This window comes from Hyaena hyaena, unplaced genomic scaffold, assembly GCF_003009895.1.
Source record: "Hyaena hyaena isolate Hyena2069 unplaced genomic scaffold, ASM300989v1 scaffold_2260, whole genome shotgun sequence".
NCBI classification, from domain to species: domain Eukaryota; kingdom Metazoa; phylum Chordata; class Mammalia; order Carnivora; family Hyaenidae; genus Hyaena; species Hyaena hyaena.
In genome coordinates, this window is record NW_024082895.1 from 50,103 (window position 1) to 70,535 (window position 20,433).

Here is a 20,433-nt window from a genome sequence, read left to right on the forward strand (position 1 = left end):
TGATCTATCTTTTTTCACAACTTCCTCTTTTTCTATAATTGTGCCTTCTAAATAACTTATTCTCCTTTCTGCCTCTTCAACCCGAGAGTTGGAAGCTTCCATTTTATTTTGCATCTCATTTATATCATTTTTTAAATCATCACAACTATTTTTAAGCTCTATAGTCTTTGTAGCAATAGTTTCTTTGTGTTTTCCACGGCTTTATCAAGACCAGCGATCAATTTTATGACTATTTTTCTAAATTATTGTTGTTATTTTTATTATATCTGTTTTGAGCAGTTCTTTAGCTGTCAGTCCTTCCTGAAATTTCGTTGGAGGTTTTTGCATTGGAGTTTTAGCTCTGTTTTGTCATTTTGGATAGTTTTTATCTCGTTTGTTTAAAAGCTTTTTATGCACTGTGCACCCCTGAGTGCTGCTGTACCAAAGAAGGCTCTTTGACTGTCCAGGATCTGTCCATTCTAAAAGTGTTCTTTCAATGGTGTCTCTTGTACTCTCTTGTTGAGACATTAGTTATTTTATTTTCCTACTCGTAGTGGTATTTGGAACTCTCCACTATGTGTACTTTCGCTTGTTTCTTGATTTAGCCGCTATAAAGTTTTCTCAGTTGACTCTGTCTCCTTTTCCTCCCAAACTCCTGGATTCTGTAAGGGTTCCTATGACTTCTGGCCTTATCTGTTTGAGAGATGGGGGCGATTGAAATGTACGGAGCTCCCTAATTCTCCGCCATCTTGCCTCCTCCTCCAGGAAAGCCTTGTCTTGACTGCTATTTTTTTCCTGGTGCTACTCTGGTGGGAAGGGTGAATCCCCAGGAGCAGAGATCAAGGTCTGAGTACCTTTAGTATTTCCTACAGGCTGGTTTACTGCTCACAAACTACGTTAGCTTTTGTTTGTCTGGTAAACTCTTCTATTCTGAATGACAGACTTGCTGGATAGCGAATTCTTGGCTGCATATTTTTCCCATTAAATATATCATGTTATTCCCTTCTTGCTTGAAAATTTTCTGATGAAAACCTCCTGGTAGCTTTTCCATTGTAAGTTAACGACTTGTTTAATCTTGTTGCTTTTAATGTTTTTTCTTTATCACTATATTTTGCAAGTTTAATTACAATATGTCTTGGTGTGGGTCTGCTTTTGTTGATTGTGATGTAAGTTCTTTGTATCTTCTGGATCTAGATATGTGTTTTCTTCACTAGATTAGAAAAGTTTTCTGCTATCATTTCTTCAAATAAATTTTCTTCTTTTTCACTCTCTTCTTTCTCTGGGACTCCTGCAATACAAATGATTTTATACTTGAAGGAGTCATTGAGTTCCCTGAATCTATTCTCATTTTGTGCAATTAATTTTTCTCTCTTTTGTTCAGCTTGATTACTTTCCATTATTTTCTTTTCCTGTTTTTTTTCCCATTTTGCTATTCATTTAATCAAGTGTGTTTCTTATCTTATTTACTTAACTCTTTATATTTCCTATTTTATTCCTTATCTGTGCTAATGTTCTCACTGATGCATTTTACTCTTTTCTCAAGTCCAATGAGTATCTTTGTTATCATTACTTTAAATTCTCCATCAGACATGTTACTTATATCTGTTTCACCCAGATCTCTGGATGTAGCCTTGTTCTGTTGTTCATTTGCAATAAATTTCTCTATCTCTTCATTTTGTCTACCTCTCTGTGTTTGTTTATGTGTGTTAAAAAATCAGCTATGCCTTTTGCTTTTGAAGGTAGTGACTTAATGAAGAAGAGGTCTTTGGGTGACATCCAGTGTGGTGTCTCCTATTAACTACATGCTGGCACTTCAGGAGACTATAGTGTGTGTTACATACACCCTGCTCTTTTGTCTGGGTCACTTTTCTTTTCAGTGTAGTCATCTGCTCTTTCTCTCTTCCTGTTGTAAGCTGTGAATTCTCTCTGTGGTGTTAGTCACACACATGCCAGGTCTGAGTGGGGTGTGCCCACTGTGGAACTTGGAAGTGACTTGGTGTTATTAGCAAAATTTGTGGTGGAACATTAAGCCTATCCCAGATCCCTAGAATTGTTTTGGGAGTGCCAGAGCTGCCAGGCTGCACAACTGGCCATGGGGAAATGGCTACTCAGTGGGGTGGCTGGGTGCCACATACAGTGGCAGCTGTGCACCTGGTGGCTGGGCACAACACACGATGGCTCCTGAGGCCCATGGTTTGGCTCATCTTGTTATGTGTGTGTAGCAAGCTGTGGCATCTGTGTACCTGGTTGCTGAACAGGGTGCGTGCACACTTTTTATGAAGTATTTCGTGAATCCATGGCCAAGGCCAGCAGGCTTGGAGTGGGTTAGTCCTCAAGAGAACTCAGGGAAATGGTGCACTGCCACTGAGTCAGGCAGCAAATGTCTGTGGCCCTGTATTTATACTGGGGGAAGGGAAGGAAAATGGCACCTGTTAACACCCTTGTTTTCATAGAGGTCCCCCAACATGTTCCAAAATCCATAAGAATAGATGTGCTTTTTATCCCCCCAGCACTGTGAAAACGGCCATTTTTTGGTTGCCTCTCCATTCAGGCTGCCATTTAAAGGCAGTGACCCAGCTATAATTCACCTTCCCTGTCCAGTAATGAGTCAGCAAACTTTTAAGGCTCCAGGCTCCATGTATCACTGGTTTTATAAACTCGTAAATGTATAAACCCTCTATTATTTAAAGCCAAACATTATGAGAATTATTCTTCTCTGTGTGAACTTCCTGGTACAAGGGCCCATTTTTCTTCCGCTTCCACATGCACAGCTCCCTCTTTCACTCCACCTTTCTTTTCTTTTTCTTTTTTTTTTAATTTTTTAATGTTTTATTTATTTCTGAGAGAGAGAGACAGCATGAGCAGGGGTGAGTCAAGGAGAGAGGGAGACACAGAATCTGAAGCAGGCTCTATGATCTGAGCTAGCTGTCAGCACAGAGCCCAACGTGGGGCTCTAACCCACGATCCATAAGATAATGACCTGAGCCAAAATTAGATGCTCAACCTACTGAGCCACCCAAACGCCCCCTCCCTCCACCTTTCTCATCTTCTTAAACTTTAAGCTGCAGCTTCCTCTCTATATTTAGTTGTGAAGTTTGTTCTTCCATTCCTTGGATTGCTACTTGGAAGTGAATGATATTTAGTTGAAAATGTAGGATGTGGTAAGCTCAGAGACCTCTTTTTCTGCCATTTCCCATGAGTTTCTCACTCTATGTATTTTAATTCATTAGTTTAATTAATTTACACAAAAGGTAATTATTAGCAGGTAAGCAGTTAATATTATCATTTTTTAAATTATTTTGTTCGATTTGTAATTCTTTTGTTCCTTTTTTCTTTTCTTGCTACCTTTCTTTGAGGTTTGATGATTTTTTGTAGTTATATAGTGTATTTACTCTTCAGGTTTTGTCTATCTCCTATAAGCTTTCTTTGTGGTCACCATGAAGTTCACACTGAACAACTTATAGTTATAATTGTTTTATTTAATTTGATAATAATCCCAATTGCATACAAAAGGTCTACACTTTTATTACTAGGGTTAAAGTAATTTATGTGCTATTGTACAGAATTATAAAGTTTTGTTTGTCTATATACATACCTTTGCTAGTGAGATTTGTGTCTTCATATGCTTTTTTGTTTCTGTTGAGCATTTAGTTTTTTAACTTGAAGAACTCCCTCAATCATTTCTTGTAATACAGATTTAGTGGTGACAAATTCACTTATTGTTTTGTTTAATAGGAAAAGTATCTCTTCTTTACTTAAAAAAATGTTTTGCAGGAGATATAAGCTACCACTTAGGAAACAAATAAGCCATGGGAATAAATGTAGATCAAGAGGAATATAGTCCATTATATTATAATACTGTTATATAAAAACAAATTGTAGCTGCACTTGTGGTAAGCATAACATCATATATAGAGACGTGGTATCACTATGCTGTATAACCAAAACTGTGTGTCAACGTTACTCAAATGAAACCTTTTAAAGAAAATGTTTATTCTTTTAAAATAAAGTTTGCAAATCATACATGTTACAATGTATGTAAATTTAAAATATTAAAAATTTTTAATAAAAATTTTCAGGGATTAATATTCTTGGTTAGCATTTTTTTTCTTTTAGTATTTTCAATATACCACCCCTTCATTTCCTGGCCTGATAGGTTTCTACTGAGAAACTATTTATGGTCTTATGAGAGTTATCTTCTACATGCTAGGTTGCTTACATATTGCTGCTTTCAAAATTCTGTCTTTGAACTTGACAATTTAACTTTTTTAAAATTTATTATTATTTCTAGGAAGGAGAAAGAGAGAGAGAGCATGAGCAGGCGAGGGTGAGAGAGAGAGGGAGTCACAGACTGAAACAAGCTCCAGGCTCTGAGCTGGCAGTCAGCACAGAGCCCGATGCGGGGCTCGAACCCACGAACCTCGAGATCATGACCTAAGCGAAAGTCGGACGCTTAACCGACTAAGCCACCCAGGCCCCCCTGAATTTGACAATTTAAATATAATGTGTCCTAATATAGGCCTATTGGGTCAAATCTGCTTGGTGACTTTTGGGCTTCATTAACTTCTTTTTTAAATATTTATTTATTTTTGAGAGAATGAAGAGAGAGAGACAGAATCCAAAGCAGGTTCCAAGCTCCAAGCTGTCAGAACAGTCTGACACAGGTTCAAACTAACGAATGGTGAGATCATAACCTGAGCTGAAGTCAGACATTTAGCTGACTGAACCAACCAGGTGCAGCCACTAATTTCATTCTCTTCCAGATATGGGGAGTTTCATCCAACATTTCTATAAATAGGTTTTCCACCCTTTTTTGTCCCTCTTCTCCTACTGGGACTCCCATTACGTAAATATTGTTTTACTTCATAGCATTTCATACTTTTGTAAGCTTTATTTACTCCTTTTAATTCTTTTATATTTTTGTCCCTCTGGATAATCTCAAGTGACTCGTCTTCAAGTTCATTAAATCTTTCTTCTGTTAGATTAAACATGCTGTTGAGGTTCTCTATTGAAATGTTTAGTCCAGCTTTTGTATTGTGTTTTTCTAAGATTTCTGTTTGATTTTTTATGCATTTAAATTTTTGGTTAAACTCATGATTATGTATTATTTTCCTGATTTCATTCTGCTGCCTATTTACGTTCTTTTCTAGTTCCCTGAGCTTATTTTAGACAATTATTTTGTGTTCTTTATCGAGCTATTTCTGTTTCTTTTTTTTTAATTTTTAATGTTTTTTAAAATTTATTTCTGAGAGAGAGAGAGAGAGAGAGAGACAACGTGAGCAGGGGAGGGTCAGAGAAAGAGGGAGATACATAATCTGGAACAGGCTCCAGGCTCTGAGCTGGCAGTCAGCACAGAGCTCGACGTGAGGCTTGAACCCACGAACTGTGACATCATGAACTGAGCCGAAGTCGGATGTTTAACCGACTGAGCCACCCCGGCTCCCCTAGATTATTTACATTTAGAATAAATAGAAATTTTCAAGTGTCACAAACTGAGCAGTATTACCAAAAAAAGCAATCTTTAAAAATAATGTTTAGTGTTATTGAATATATTAATGGGAAAAACTCCGTAATCAAGTTTAATACATTATTGTAACTGAAAATTCCTGAGTGATGACACAAAATTCCAACTTCTCTTTGTCTTCCATAGCCATTGTGGCCCCATTTAAAAAAACTAAAATAGATGTGGAAATGAAGAAGAAATATTCCCACCCAAATATTAAGGGTTAGTTTCTTCAGAAGTCCCAAAATACATCATTTCATAAAAATTAACCTACATTGTTTAGAACTTGCCAATCCCCATTCTCATACTTTAGATTTATTTGATTACTAAATGAATATCTTTAAATATTACTAGTGAAAATGTGGATTAATTCAATTTTACTTATATTCAATAAGATTTACCATTATTAAAGTTTTTATATGAGTATTAAAAGGGTGCCATTATCAAATAAAAGAAATTTATTAAATACTATATTTATAGCTAAATAGAAACTTGGACCACAGTTGCAAACTCTATTTGCATAGAAATGCTGAAAAACATATTTAGTGCTTTGGCACAGTTGCAGAAACATGTAATTGATATGCAAACAAGATGGAATAAAATCCTAATAAAGGATATAGCAATAGAGAAAAAGGAGAATGCAGTTGCGAAAGAATTTGAAACTAGACATCCAGAATTTAAATCCTGCTTCAGAAATACAGCTAAGGAATTTTCATAAGCCTTAACTTGTATAACTGAACAGCTAGTTATTCAATAACAACAGTAGATTTTCATAAGCTTTCATTTGTATAGCTGAACAACTTGTTATTCAATAACTACAGTATATACTTAATAGTACTGAACTACAAATTGCAACTATTTAGGAAAACCAGATGTCTGGCATGCTACTACCTACAGATTGTGTAAATCTTTTGTAAAAATAGTAATCATGGGGCACCTGTGTGGCTCAGTTGGTTAAGCATCCGACTTCAGCTCAGGTCATGATCTCACGGTACATTGGTTGGAGCCCCACGTCGGGGCCTGTGCTGACAGCCAGCTCAGAGCCTGGAGCATGTTTTGGATTCTGTGTCTCCCTCTCTCTCTGACCCTCCCTTGTTCACGCTTTCTCTCTCTCTCAGAAATAAATTTAAAAAAAAATTAAAAATAGTATTCATATTATAGACAAAAAGCTGAAATTTGGTGACTTAAGATTTAAACTCCTGAAAACCGAACTAACAAAATTAATATCACAAAGAAACACAAGTTTCTCCTACATGTATGTGAATCTACTATGCTAGATGGGTGCTTAAACTTGAACTGAGACAATGAAACATTGAAAGAAACTTATTTGACTGAAACAGTCTATGTGTTTTTAATTGAATAATAAGTGATTTAAATGACCTATAATTCCTAATAATTACCTAATATTTGGGTTCCATCCTTGGCTCTCTATGTGTCTTATAGTAAGGTATACTTCTAAGAGTTAGGTCTTTGCATTATAAGAGGTGAATGGCATACTTTGGTGATAGATTAGTTCCATATAAATCACTGGACTAGTGACGATTCATCCTCAAGCAGGGTTTACTCATTTAGTCTATGTGTATATTGGGATGTTCTTATTGAATTACTGGTCTACTTAATGTAATTCTATGACAAAATTTTTACTTACTACCTGAATTTGATGTGAGTAACAGTTAAGAAAATTTTGACTCATTGATATCCACATCTATGTTTGATACTTATCTGGGTCTCTATGTAACTAAAGCAATATATTTTTAAACTTGAATGAGATTCTAATAATGGCATCTTGCTTTAACGTCACTAAGAACTTTGAATAAATAAAGGATCCTGTCAACGATGATAGCAATGTGAGATTGAGTATTTTTTATTTGTATTAAACCTAATATTGATTACACTAATGAGAATCATAGATTAATTTCAAGTGCTAAATATTATGTTAATGTGATATTTTCAGTATAGTAAGGTGTATGTTATGAATGATGGAAACTAACTGGAAAGGAATATTACTGCCTATAGCCTAATACTTGATTTGTAAGTCCTGAGTTTCATGTGGCTTTAGGTGTGTCATTTGATGAGAGTTCATATGCAATGGACCATGCCAAAAGCTATGGTTATGATATTATATATGTGTGTGTGTGTATATATATATATATATATATATATACACACGCACACACACATACATACACATATACATGTAATGATAAGTGGAGTGCTCTTTTGTTTTTCTGATACTAAATGCTCTCCACGGAAACTTGTATTCAGAGTAATTCATGTGTAAGGTGATCAGTAGTCCACAGCCTCTGTAATAGGTCATTATTTTGAGTACTGACTAAATTGTATCATTAAGGAAAAGCTATTAAGAATCGTACTCCAAGAGGGGCACCTGGGTGGCTCAGTCGGTTAAGTGTCCGACTTCGGCTCAGGTCATGATCTCACAGTTCATGGATTTGAGCCCCGCGTCAGGCTCTATGCTGAAAGCTAGCTCAATGCCTGGAGACTGTTTCAGATTCTGTGTCTCCCTCTTTCTCTGACTCTCCACGGATCATGCTGTCTCTCTCTGACACAAATAAATTTAAAAAAAAAATAAAAAAAGGATCGTATTCCAAGAAAAACTTGGTTTTAAGTTTTGATATCTGTCTTATTCCTCTACACTTAAAATCATTATTGCAGAGAAAGAGCACAGTTTGGCCTGAAACCTGGGGTAATTAATATAAGTCAGGTGCCTAGCACTGAATATATCAAAGCTCGCTTCCAAATCAGTACCACAATTGTCTGGTAAACATCAGGTATGAATATATGTACGCATTTGAAATGCCATGGGTAGGATCAAAAACGAGAACTTATTGTCTTCAAGAGTGATTATAACTGAAAGTCATGATCAAGAGAATAATGATGAAGACAAACTTTCACAATAAGTGAGGGTGACAATCTGGGGTACTATATTGGAAATCATTACTTTTTTCTAGGTATTTTATTCAGGACTTTAGACAAGGAATCCTTGAAAGAACCTCCTGTTAACCAGTCCTGTCTATGTGCTCAAAAGTGAATAATAAATGCTCCTTCTTTAAGCTTTCTTTCAGGGATTTATAATTCTTAAGAGCTTGGAACATGCAGAATTCAGAACTTCCCTGTTTTTCTCTCACTTTGTCTTTGAGTAGACATCTAACCAAGGGTTGAAACACTGCATTGATAGTAGTTCTCTGGTTTTCTTTGGTCACAGCTACATGCCAAAAAACATGTACTGGGAAAGAGACCATTCTAAGACACACAAATTTACACATTAGGTAACTTGCATAGAGATATTGATTTTCCTTCTGAATAAATGACTGATTAATGCAATATGATTTTACCACAAAATATCTTATTTGAACTTGAAATTATTATTGAAATTGATATAAAATTAGATTCACTGTTTCTCAGTACAATGTTTAATATTCTCATTCTACATACAAGATAAAAATCAACATCTCTATAATTTTATGCGATTCTAACTGTTTTGGGTTCCTTTGGAGTCATTGAAACATTTTCTGTATCTGAGCTACTATTAAGTAGTTGTACTGGTTATTAGACTAAAATTTGAAACTTAAAATTGTGTATATTCATGAAGAAACACACATCAGACTTCCAGATCCTTTATGATTCCATTATTTCATAAAATAAAGGATCAACAATAAATGAGGCTAAAAGTTCTAATTTACACTTTGAATTGTCTAGTGTCACCAAATTAGCATTAAGAATTATTATTTTCAATGTAATGACTGACTTACTTGAAGCACTCACATGAAGAAAACTTAACTTTTTAAATGAAAGTTTATTGAAAGGGTATGAGACTCTCTTTGCCATGGTTTTCACTCTATTTTGTGATTTGCTTTAGCATAAGTATACAAGTAGACATATACTCTAATTATTGTATTTTTATTTTTTCTGTTTTTGTCAAAATTGAGACATTTAAGACCACTCACAAAATAAGAGGGCTTATTGGCCATGATCTAAAAAGTCTCTTATTTGGTCCCATAGAATTATAAATGATCACAATTTCAATCATCCTGAGCTCTTATTAGAGTTTCATGTAGCTGAAAGTGTATGATTTATAGGAATTCATATGCAATGAACCATGACAAATACTCTGACATGAGTTCCTGACTGGTTAGAATAAGATTTGCCAATGAATATCTCCCATTTTCACAACCACCACCTGAAAGTTTATCCAAAGTTAAAAAACATTTATATATTATCCTTTTTCTGCTTGGTAAATGAACACTATGTGAACTCTATAAGAGATCATTTTTGAAGAAATGGTCATAATACTTTCCTAACATGGAGCATGGATAAATCACAAGCCCAGGAGATGTGTAGCAATATGGTTTGTAATCTATCTTACAACTATCCAAGCAGATAATGACTCTGAAAAATGCCACTGTTTGCTGTCACAGAATGAAGCTATGTGAGTCAGGTGTCCATGATGGTATATGATAAAATTCATGTCTATTTTGACATTACAAACTCCAAAATCTATATCTGATAAGCATATACAAGACAAAGTGTATACGTAGGTAGGTAATACCATAGCTAGATCAAAGTTGAGCATCCACGTTGTCTTAAAGCGAAATTATGACATAAAAATGATACTATATAAAATTACAATGAAGGTCAACGTACTCGATAATGCCAAAGCAAACTGTTGAAGTTCCATATTTCCCATTTAGAGTAATGAGATTTGGCTCTTTAGGCAACCAGTCCCTTCAGGGGATCTTGTCTATAGGTTTCATGTCAAAAACACATTCTCAAGTTTCGGCTATATTTATTGAACTATATTTCATCATAAAGGACTATCCTTCACCAGCCCTTAGCTATATTTCTATCATTGTGTTACTCAGTTGGAAGTTTTGGAAAGAATTTTGCATTAAAATCTGAGGTGAGTGAATGTGTTTGAACATAAATACAGGGGACAGAAAATTTGATGATACAAGAGGTCTGACTTAGGGAGGTAAATAAGTGACTCTTAAAAAATTTAAATACTGTAGTGGGTTGATATCTGCCTGGGAGTCAGCCCATTGGGATATTAACCCTGCAAACCTTTTAGTTATACCCAAAATGGATAATATTCCAAATGGAGGAAATATTTCCTCCACTAACACCCCCACCGTGGAAACATTACCATCTGTCTGTGCACAGGTTGAAAACTAACTCTAATACACTGAAGAGTTAATAACTGCTGGGGTCTTAATTAGGTACTCGAAAGAAATTCCTATAAGGAAGGATCATGGCTATCACATCCAAAAAGTGAGATGTAAGAATTAATCTGCCAATGGGTATTGGCTAAAAGACGCTTTAAATATTCAGATACCTATATCCTGGTACCTGAGGAGTATTAGGGCTTTAAAATTTCAATTTAAGTAATTGCGGATTAGTTTCTCCTAATTGGCCCTTTAAGCTATGTGATTTTGCCAAATGAAACATTAGCTTCACATTTAAAGTTCTTCTCAAGACACAAATCCTTTAGAAGATGGCACCATAAATGAAATAAGCAAAAACAATTTATGAAGTATGTATATAAATGTGATATTTACATCTTTAGAGCTTTGCCCAAAGAAGAGAAATAAAGATATCTATTACAAAGAATACATTCCATGTTGCTGATTGGAAAATGTTGATAGGAACATTGAAGAGGAGTCTGAACGAAAAATTATGTCATTCAAGTCATAGCCTAAAAGCCTTATGCAAGGGGTTGCCTCAGTAATGGGTTGTGAGGACTTTTTCAAGCCTCCGGTTATCTGTCTCAATAAAACTAATTCTACATTATTTTATAAGGTCGTTTTATGGATGTTCATGGCCAATAATCAAGCCCAATAATCCAGATACCAGTATTACTATGTGGACAAAAATGAGGCCTAGGAAATTTGATTTTACCAGACATGTCCCGAGTTATTTTCCAATATAGAAGCTTATTTACAAAGATTTCTCTTCTATGTTGATTCAATGATGCTCAGCATATTTATACGCTAAATTTAATTTTATTTCTTAGATATTATTTAATATACAAATTTCTTGGTATTCGTTCATTCATTCATTCATTCATTCATTCATTATTTTATCCATTAACACTGGGGGAATCATGGAATTTCAGATTTGAGATAAGAATCCTCTCAAGGAAATCCCTTGTGGTGTGCAATGTATATAAGATACCATGTACCTACCACTTGCTCATGTTTTTGGCTTTGTTTCATGACCAATGATACATGATACAAATGAGACTTTATTAGGAACAATTCGATAGCTTTTTCTCTCCTTATGTTTTCAGTTGATATTTTCGCAATGGTTGACCTAATGATATGAGGTAAGATGAAGCCTTTAATCATAGATAGAGGCGATAAAAAACATAGGGAAAATGGGGAGGGCCACCTGAAAGCAATAAATGTTTGACTCATTTTGGAAAACTAAGTAGTAGAGGGATGATTTTTTTCCTGAGGGTTACCCTACAGGATAGAATCTCTAGAAAGCATAACTTTGTCATTTTCAAAGAAATAGGTAACATGGCAGTGGAAGATATCTTTCCTTCATGGTCATTGGGAAACATGGCACAAGTCAGTACGTGTTCAGGTTGAGGGAAATATCTCAAATAAACTTCAGAGATATGACAACTGAAGTATGCATTTGAATCTTAGAACACTTCACCTAGAAAAGTTTCACACCCATGGTGTTCAGAGGGTGAGAGGCAAAACTTCCACACCCATTGATCTTAGTTGCAGGACACTGAGGGCAATTCAGATAGCTAACCTGTGACTCCTGTAGATTGATAAAATTTCCAATTACAATTTAAGAAATTATGTGCTATTGGTATTGCCATCTGTACATGATGTCAAATCTGACCAGTTAAGTTTTACCCAAGAGGTCACAAATATTCACACCATTTGAAGAATTAATTTGGGAAAATGTATGTCTGAAAGAATGCACAATCAACAATACAAAAACTCTGAAATGTACTATCATAGACATAAATTGGGAAATTCTTCAGAACCATTAAAGCAACTCTTTCATGAGATCATGTTTCTTTTATGAAACAAGTGGAACCGTATATCTCGATGATGGGGTATAAGCATCACACATTAAACTGTGTTAACAGGACATGGAAGACAATATAAACAAAACATGCATGGCTTTTGAAACAGAAAAATTCTAATGCAGGGATTTACCTAGATGATAAGGAACAAGTAAATTTTAATAACTTCAGATGTAGGTTTTTCAGGAAACCAATTACTATTGTTATTTCAGGAGAGTTCCTGAAAAATATTAAATTACTGCTCCAAGAAAACCAAATATAAGCACAAAATGAGTAAGCCATAAAATCAAAATTATACAAAACACAGAGAGTTTACAAATAAAAAATCTGAGCTGGTGGGCCTTTGAATGAGTGTAAATATATATATAAATGAAGACTATGGTCTTATTTAACCTTTATTTACGAATGAAGATGCATATGGATTTGCTAAAGCATTATAATTATACATTCCTTTATTGATTTAGTCTAAATGTATTCATGTATTCTGTAATTAAAGAAGGTATAAAAAATACAAAACAAAAAATGACAGATATCGGAAGGTGGTTTTGACAACTGTCCTATTTCTCTCTACACAGACCATATCTTCAGATGAAGATTCCCCAAGCTCACACACACATATGTCAGCTTTGCTCCAGGAAAAGGCACAAACTCATGTGGCACCCAGGCATCCAGCTTTCCAGAAACCATCTTTGGTAAGCATGTTCAAGTAGGAGCACATGGACATGTGGGGAGTGCCTTGGTTGGGTCAATGATAAGAACTCATATTGTCTTTAAGAGGAATGATGACCTATAAATCATGTACAAGACCATCATACTAAGGGTCAGTAGAGGACATAATCATGGATAAGGACCCTGGGAATCCATGTAGCACTTGGATAGTCATAGAATTTGGGGCTTGGGATTACCAATTCCTAGAGGTATCCCCCTCTGGTCATCCACTGTTGGTGGGACTCCACATGCCCAAGATATGCTCATGCTATAGCTTTGTATGCAAACACGTAGTTCTTCCCAGGACATCCCATATGGAGCTATTCCTTAGAATCACTGGTCTTCCGTCTTTTGACGGGATTTCATGGCCAGGGTCTCACGGCTGATTGCACCATGTAAGGTGAGTGAATGAATGTGACCAGAGATTGAGGCTGTAGAGGACATAGGGTAGAGGGGAAGGTCTTCCTAAGGTCAATTCCATACTTTTAGTCAGGATGGAGATATCCATGGCTTTCAAGTGTTGATTTCCCTGTGATCATCAGCTCTACACAGTAGGAGGTCAGGAAAGTAAAACATTATCATTGCACCTGAAAGGGATCTTAATGTCCAGAGAGGACCCCTCTCCTCCATTGGAACCCATGGCATATTAATTCATGTCAGTGTGTATTTGACAAGAGACCAAATTTGCTAATGCATTTCAGAGACTCTAGTACTGATGGTGGATATTGAAACCTCAGGCAACATCCAGCAGTGTAAGGGACAAGCCCAGGTCAACCAGATGGAGTGGTGCAGGAATATAAATGGGTGGAAGGTTTTCTTAGCTCGACAACACTAAATAGAATTCTAATCGCAGAAAGATGGCACCTGAGGAGTGCTTAATTCTTCCTCAAGATGAGGGACATAGCTGTATGATACTAGGTCCCTTGTAGTGTTCCTCATCTGTGTAAGCCACAGCCTTTTGACTGTTTCTACTAGGCATAATGGGTTCACTGGTCTCTTACAACTTGATGTGGAGCAGTTCCTGCAGATTCCATCTTTGTTGGTGTCCAGGACCCTGGGAATGGCAGAGACACTCTTCCATGTATGCTACTACAAGTGACGTTGAGACTTCTGTTGAGAGTAATCATGACTTCCTCATGAGATCCGCTTTTATATGCACCCTTTTACCAATGAGGTTGAGATTATTAGAAACCATAGTAACAACTCTCCCTGAATCATATTCACTACCAAAACATAAAGGGAGAAATTGGCCTCAGTAGGAACATATAGGAATTGCTCTTTGAGGATGGGAATTGTGATGGGATGCACAGCAGGGTACTCTGTACCTCGGAAGGGCATCTGTCAGGCAGGGTCTATGGCAATGCTTTGCCTGCATGGAGTACAGTGGGCAGTTTTTCAGAACTCCATGTACATGGATTCCCAAGAAGACATTTCATGTGCTTTATATCCTAGCTCCATGTGTCTGCAGAGGCCCTGTGACTAGACCAGGCTTCAACATAGAGCCCATTCTTAGCAATGATGAAATATGTGCCTAACATATCATGGACATAGAATCTGCATGCCACATTCAGGAAAACAGTGTGTTGGTACTGATGCTCAGTTTTACATAAATGATGCTCACCTCATGTGTGAATCCCCAACGTTCCATTACTGTGGGTTCAGCCATATGGGTGGAAATCCTTCTGCACCGTTCTGGATCCTTCTTGTTTTCATTCATTGCATAATGGATTCATGTGTGGAGACATAGCATTGTGAATTGGAACTAGCAGTTATGGGCCAGAAGGGCAGGAGGAATACATAGGATGTTTCAAAAGCTGAGCTATCTTCTGAACACAGACCACATACCTATATGAACATCTAATGGAAAAATATATATGAGCTTGCCTTAGCTCCAATAATAGTTGCAAACTCTCAAGACATGCCAGACATCGCACATTCCAGAAAATATCTCTTGTAAGCATACTCATAAGGGGGTATACAGACAAGTGGTGAGGAACTTAGTTCTGTCAATGATGAGAACTCAAAATGCCTAGAAAAGAGATGATAACCTAAAAGTCATGCTAAATAGGATTATGCTGAGGCCAAATGGAATGGAATATCCTGTGACAGGATCCTGGGGTCCACGTGGCCAATGGAGAGTGACATTATTTAGTGATTGAGGCGAATGATCACTTGAGGCTTGTGGGTTTGGCTCTTCAAAGCCCTTAGGCACCCAAGTGTCCAGATATCCTCACAATGTGAGGCTTTGTATGTGGAACCATCATTTCACCCACCTTTTCTTCAAATGAGAATTTGGATGGTGCCTAGCCCAAAGAAAGGCATAGCTTCTCATCCATACATACTCATACAAATAAACTTCACATCTTTGGAAACCAGTTAGCATCTCTCCATGAGATCCCACTAGACTGATGGTCAGGAAGAAAAGAGTGTGCACTGCAGAGGACATCTATCCATCCTTGTTAGAATATGGTGATGGTGGTGCAAAGTACACCAGGCCATTGATCATCTAAGTATTTTCTTAGGGTCTCCGGATGGAAGCATTGTGGGAATGACTCAGGGGACCCTTGGCCAGCTCCCCAGGATTCCATTAAAATCCTTGCTGAGTCGGAATTATATTTCACAGCTCAATGGGTTTTGATGTCCATATCCTATACAGGACTGATGAATCCCAGGATGTCAAGCCCACCACTTCCTCACAAAGCACAAGCACAAGCACTATGAGCCATAGCCTATGAGCCTATGAGGCTCAATGTTACCCACTCATTGAGAGAGAATGTGCGGCAAGAATGCTGCCTAATGGTACATGTGTGATGCTCAGCTACATTTTGGACCCAGATTTCACTTGGTGGAAGGAACACACACAGGGTGAGGGCTTTGGGTGCCATGCTGCAGCTTTCCCTCCATCCATCAATCTTTGCTGAAATCCTAAATGCATTCATGGTCCCATGAATTGGAGGATTGTGCCCAGGGCACACCATGTCAGGATCAAAAGATAAGGGCATAGTCATATCTGCCCTACCACTCTCTGCAAAGACCATGTGCACAAACAAAGATTCTGCCTAGTGGAGAAAGGGTAACCTGGCCCAGTTTCAGAAATGGACTCCAACCCAGGAGACACACTGGCAATCCTGAGTCCCACAAACCATCTCTGGTAAGCATGCTGAATGAGGGAGCACAGGAGGGTGGAAAATGCCTTGGTTGGGTCAATGATGAGAACTCATATGGTCTCAAAGAGAGATGATGACCTAAAATCATACTCAATAAGATTAGTGTGAGGCCCAATTGATAAGACAATCCTGGGGTGGGATTCAGGGGATCATCAGGCCTTTGGAAATTTCTGGCTAATTGCGCTTCAGGTAAACAATCATTTGAGGCTCCCCAGTGTGGCTCTCCCCAGGCTTGGAGTCGGCATGTGACACAATTGGGTTTTAGACTTGGGGGTTTGTGTGCGCATTCCTACATCCTCTTGATAAGCCTCATTTTCAGCTTTTGTTTACCTCCCTTGGCGTACTTGTGTCCTTCAGTGGAACACTAATTTGGCCTGTTTCACCACTGCACACACAACAGGAGGTAAGAAGATTTCTGTGTGTGTGCATAGGCAGGGACCACAGAGGACATGGGTGGGATTGGGGTGGGATCTGTCTGAAGTGAAAGACAGACAGCAAATAAGATAGGGGCGGTCATCACAACAGAGGGCTGGCAGGTCCATGAAAGTCTGTCATGTACAGTGAGCTGTTGGTATAGCAAGTGTCCTTCATGGATACTGCCAGGGATTCCATATTTCCTGGAGGAGCCCTGTCTCTTGAGGGACACTTTACCAGCGTGGGAGAAAACTGAGATTGAAGTCAGAATCACTGGGGCCCATGGAGGAAGGGACATGAGGTGCTTTAGGGGATATGTGATATTCCTGCCCAAATTTCCCAGAATTAGAGGTGGGGAAAGGCTCAGCAGTCAGGACCAGAGCCAGAGAACATTGCCTGGATGTGACTAGACACATAGCATAGTGGACAGAGAGGCCCTATGGACTGATTGCTGCTAGGATGGGACCCCGAGGGAGTTCCATTATCTTGGCTCCCATTTCTACATGATGAGCTTGCTCATGGTGGACTTCTGGATGGGACTTTGCTGCTACTACCCCTTGAGTGGGTTCCTAGATCCAAAACACGTCCCAGGTCCTGTCTCATGAACTCTCTTACCATAGAGATTGAGGTTGCTTGGGAACCTTGAAGAAACTTTACCTGGGATAAACTTAATACAAAAGGAAACATAGGAAATGTCCAGGAGACCTAAAAGGAAACACTGAGCATCGCTGCTTGGGTATGGAGCATCTACATGGTGGAATGAATGCCAAGCCCCTAAACACCCCAAATCTTTGCATGGATACATTGCTAACTAGGGTAAATTGGACCAGCTTCAGAAACAGACACCAAGCCAGGTGCACAACCGAATATCCCGAGCTCTAAAAACCACCTACAGTAAGCATGTTGATCTGGGTGGATTAATAGACAAAGGGACAGCTTGGGAGGGGTCAATGATAAGAACTCATATGATCAAGAAGAGAGATGATAACCTAAACATCATGCTCACTAGGATTATGTTGAGGCCCAATAGAGGGTACCATCCTGGCTCAGGATCCATGGGAAGTCCAATGGCCCTGGTGAGGTACTCACAAATGTGACTCAAGGAAACAAATCCCTCACAACTCCACAATGCTTTTCCACCAGATCAGTGGACCTCCAGGGCTCAAGACAGGATCCAACCCTGGGGCTTCCTGTGCCATCACAAACATCTCCTGGGATGCCACATACAGAGCCTTGGCTCACCTCCCTAAGTGTCTTGAATCATTCAGAAAGACACTTTCATGAGTGGAAGAAAGAGCACTTAGATAGAGACAACAGGTTGAGTGGTGGGATGGGGGAAATCATATCAGGGAAAAATGAGCCAATGCGTGGTCCCTAGACCCAACTTTAAAAGGGAGGGCTGGCATGTCTGCCAAAGACTGCCCTGTGCAGTGGGCCATCGGGGAAGTATATGACCATTAAGCACCCTGCAGAAATACCGGGGTCGCTTGAGTGGCCCTCTTTGCTGAACACTTATGGATCCCATTCAACTGAATGCAAGGGTACCGTGCTTCCTTTAAATATTGCTGACACAGTATATGGAGAAATTCCAGGTGATGCAATGTGCATGGGAACATCCCTAAATTCAGGTGGAGAGGTTATAATGATTCAATTTCCAAGAATGGGCAGTGGGAGTAGAAAATGGAACATTGAATGGAGCCAGAACACTTGAGCAGACTTCTCTCGAGATTTGGAATAGCAGAGCAGACCAGCCCTGAGCAATGGAGGCTGCATTGCCATGCCCCATGGGACTGTAATCTCCTGGCATCCACCTCAAACATAGGTGGCCACAACAGGAAGAGCCCTAGACTCCGATTCCCGCTGGGCTTCTCTACACCTGGAGGGTATTCATTACACCTCAATCCAAAGGAGGCACCTTCAGATGCATGGCATGCAATAGAACTAATTCCCTCCTCAGTCTTATCAATAAGGTCGAAGTCCCTTGGGAACGAAGTTAAACACTCTCCATGTGCTAACCCATAAGCAAAATGCAGGTCGGAGCGTGAGTCTGGAGCACCACTCAAATGGAGAGCTGGCAAGTGCACCAAAATATCCCGAGAGCGGCGGTCACTGAAGACAGAAGAGGTCCTCCATAGTCCCGGCAGAAATTCCAGGGTCCTGTGGGTCAATGCCTCGTGTCACCCAGAGAAGGTGAGCTCTGACCTACATGTCAAGATCACTGAGTCTCGTGTTTGGAGGGATGCCAGGTGCAACAGTGGGCATGTGAGACTTCCAGGAATCTGGCCGGGAGTGGCTCCCACTGAAAGAGCGCAGAACGAATGGGTAAGGTTGGGGGGCCGGGGGGACAAATTGATGCCGGGTCTTGGGGCCGCAGGCAGAGCCACGACCAATTGGCGGAGAGTGTCACATAGGCCCTGAGCAGTGCTGGCTCCTTGGTAAGGTGCCCATGGAGAGATAATCTCCATAAAACTGTTCCTGGCAGATGCGTGGCTACACAGGGCCTAGGGGCTTTCCCCCACCAGGATGGGCCTTTATTGATCCTCGCCACAGGGGTGGTGCCGCTGGCTCTAGTGCAAGCCACGTTGATCGGGCCCAGCTCCCTCTGACCACGGAGGTGGAGGTTGCTTGGGAGCAAAGCGAGCCCGTCTCCATGAGCCAATGCTCCGTGCCAAGTCAGGAAGGGCCAAGGACGCCCCAGCCTGGAATTGGAGCAGCGCTCTTTGGAGACGTGGCTCAACCCCAAGGGAGGCATGCCAGCCTCCCGGGGAACCAGGTAGAATTCTCGTGGATCCCCAAGGGGCCTGTCCGGGACAGGGCTCCTCAGCGGCTGCACGGGATCTCCTGGCCGACGAGCCACTCCACTCCCTTGCAGGGCTCCTGGGGTTGGACGCCCATGACCTCTCCGTCGGGGTCGCCACACAAGGAACTCGGAGGCACGGCCCTGGGCTGGCACCTCATGGCCGTGGCCCTCGATGCTGCGTGCCGCTGGCTCTGCCTCAGGTCGGTGTACCCTCTGGAGGGCAGACGGGTGAGTCGGGCCTGCAGTCTGCTGCCGGGGTCGCCCATGCAGCTTTACTCCAGAGGCTATGGCGATGCGGCCTGACCTCGAAACGCGTGGAGCCATCCATTGGCCGTCTTGCATGCCGCTCTGGAGCTGTGCTGCCTTGGCTGGAGTCCTGCGTGCATCGCGAGAGGATTCACGCCCATGCGTCATCAGGCCCAGGGCCCGAGGCCACCAATTCAGGCCCAGCGGAGTAGGGCTTCATCATGGCAGCTCTCCTGTCTCTCTGTCCAGAGCCCGTGTCCGGACAGAGATAGCCCCTGGCACACCAACCGTAAATTGGTCAAGCTTTGGGCACGTGACCCGAACCAGGAGAGCTATCGGCCATCCTGAGCTTGACACATCACCTGTAGTAAGCAGGTCGAGCTGGGCGGGAGTACGGGTGGCTAAGGACGGCCTGGCTCGGGTCCATGATGACAACACATATGGTCTCGAAGAGAGATGATGACCTAAAAATCATGCTCAATAGGATTACGCTGAGGCCCAGTGGAGGGCACCGTCGTGGGGCGGGATCCTGGGTTCGCCCTGCGGCCCACGA

General features: G+C 40.1%; 5 non-coding genes across 5 annotated transcripts; all 5 read left to right on the forward strand.

Annotated features, from left to right (window-relative positions):
• Nucleotides 1-13,287: 13,287 nt before the first annotated feature.
• On the forward strand, nt 13,288-13,368 carry LOC120227389. Its single transcript, XR_005527245.1, has one exon. It is a non-coding gene; the product is annotated as a small nucleolar RNA SNORD115 (small nucleolar RNA).
• A 1,888-nt stretch (nt 13,369-15,256) lies between these two features.
• On the forward strand, nt 15,257-15,337 carry LOC120227388. The gene has a single exon (XR_005527244.1). It is a non-coding gene; the product is annotated as a small nucleolar RNA SNORD115 (small nucleolar RNA).
• Nucleotides 15,338-16,453: 1,116 nt separating this feature from the next.
• Nucleotides 16,454-16,533, forward strand: LOC120227387. The gene has a single exon (XR_005527243.1). It is a non-coding gene; the product is annotated as a small nucleolar RNA SNORD115 (small nucleolar RNA).
• A 1,245-nt stretch (nt 16,534-17,778) lies between these two features.
• On the forward strand, nt 17,779-17,859 carry LOC120227386. The gene has a single exon (XR_005527242.1). It is a non-coding gene; the product is annotated as a small nucleolar RNA SNORD115 (small nucleolar RNA).
• Nucleotides 17,860-20,299: 2,440 nt separating this feature from the next.
• On the forward strand, nt 20,300-20,380 carry LOC120227385. Its single transcript, XR_005527241.1, has one exon. It is a non-coding gene; the product is annotated as a small nucleolar RNA SNORD115 (small nucleolar RNA).
• The last annotated feature ends 53 nt before the right edge of the window (nt 20,381-20,433 follow it).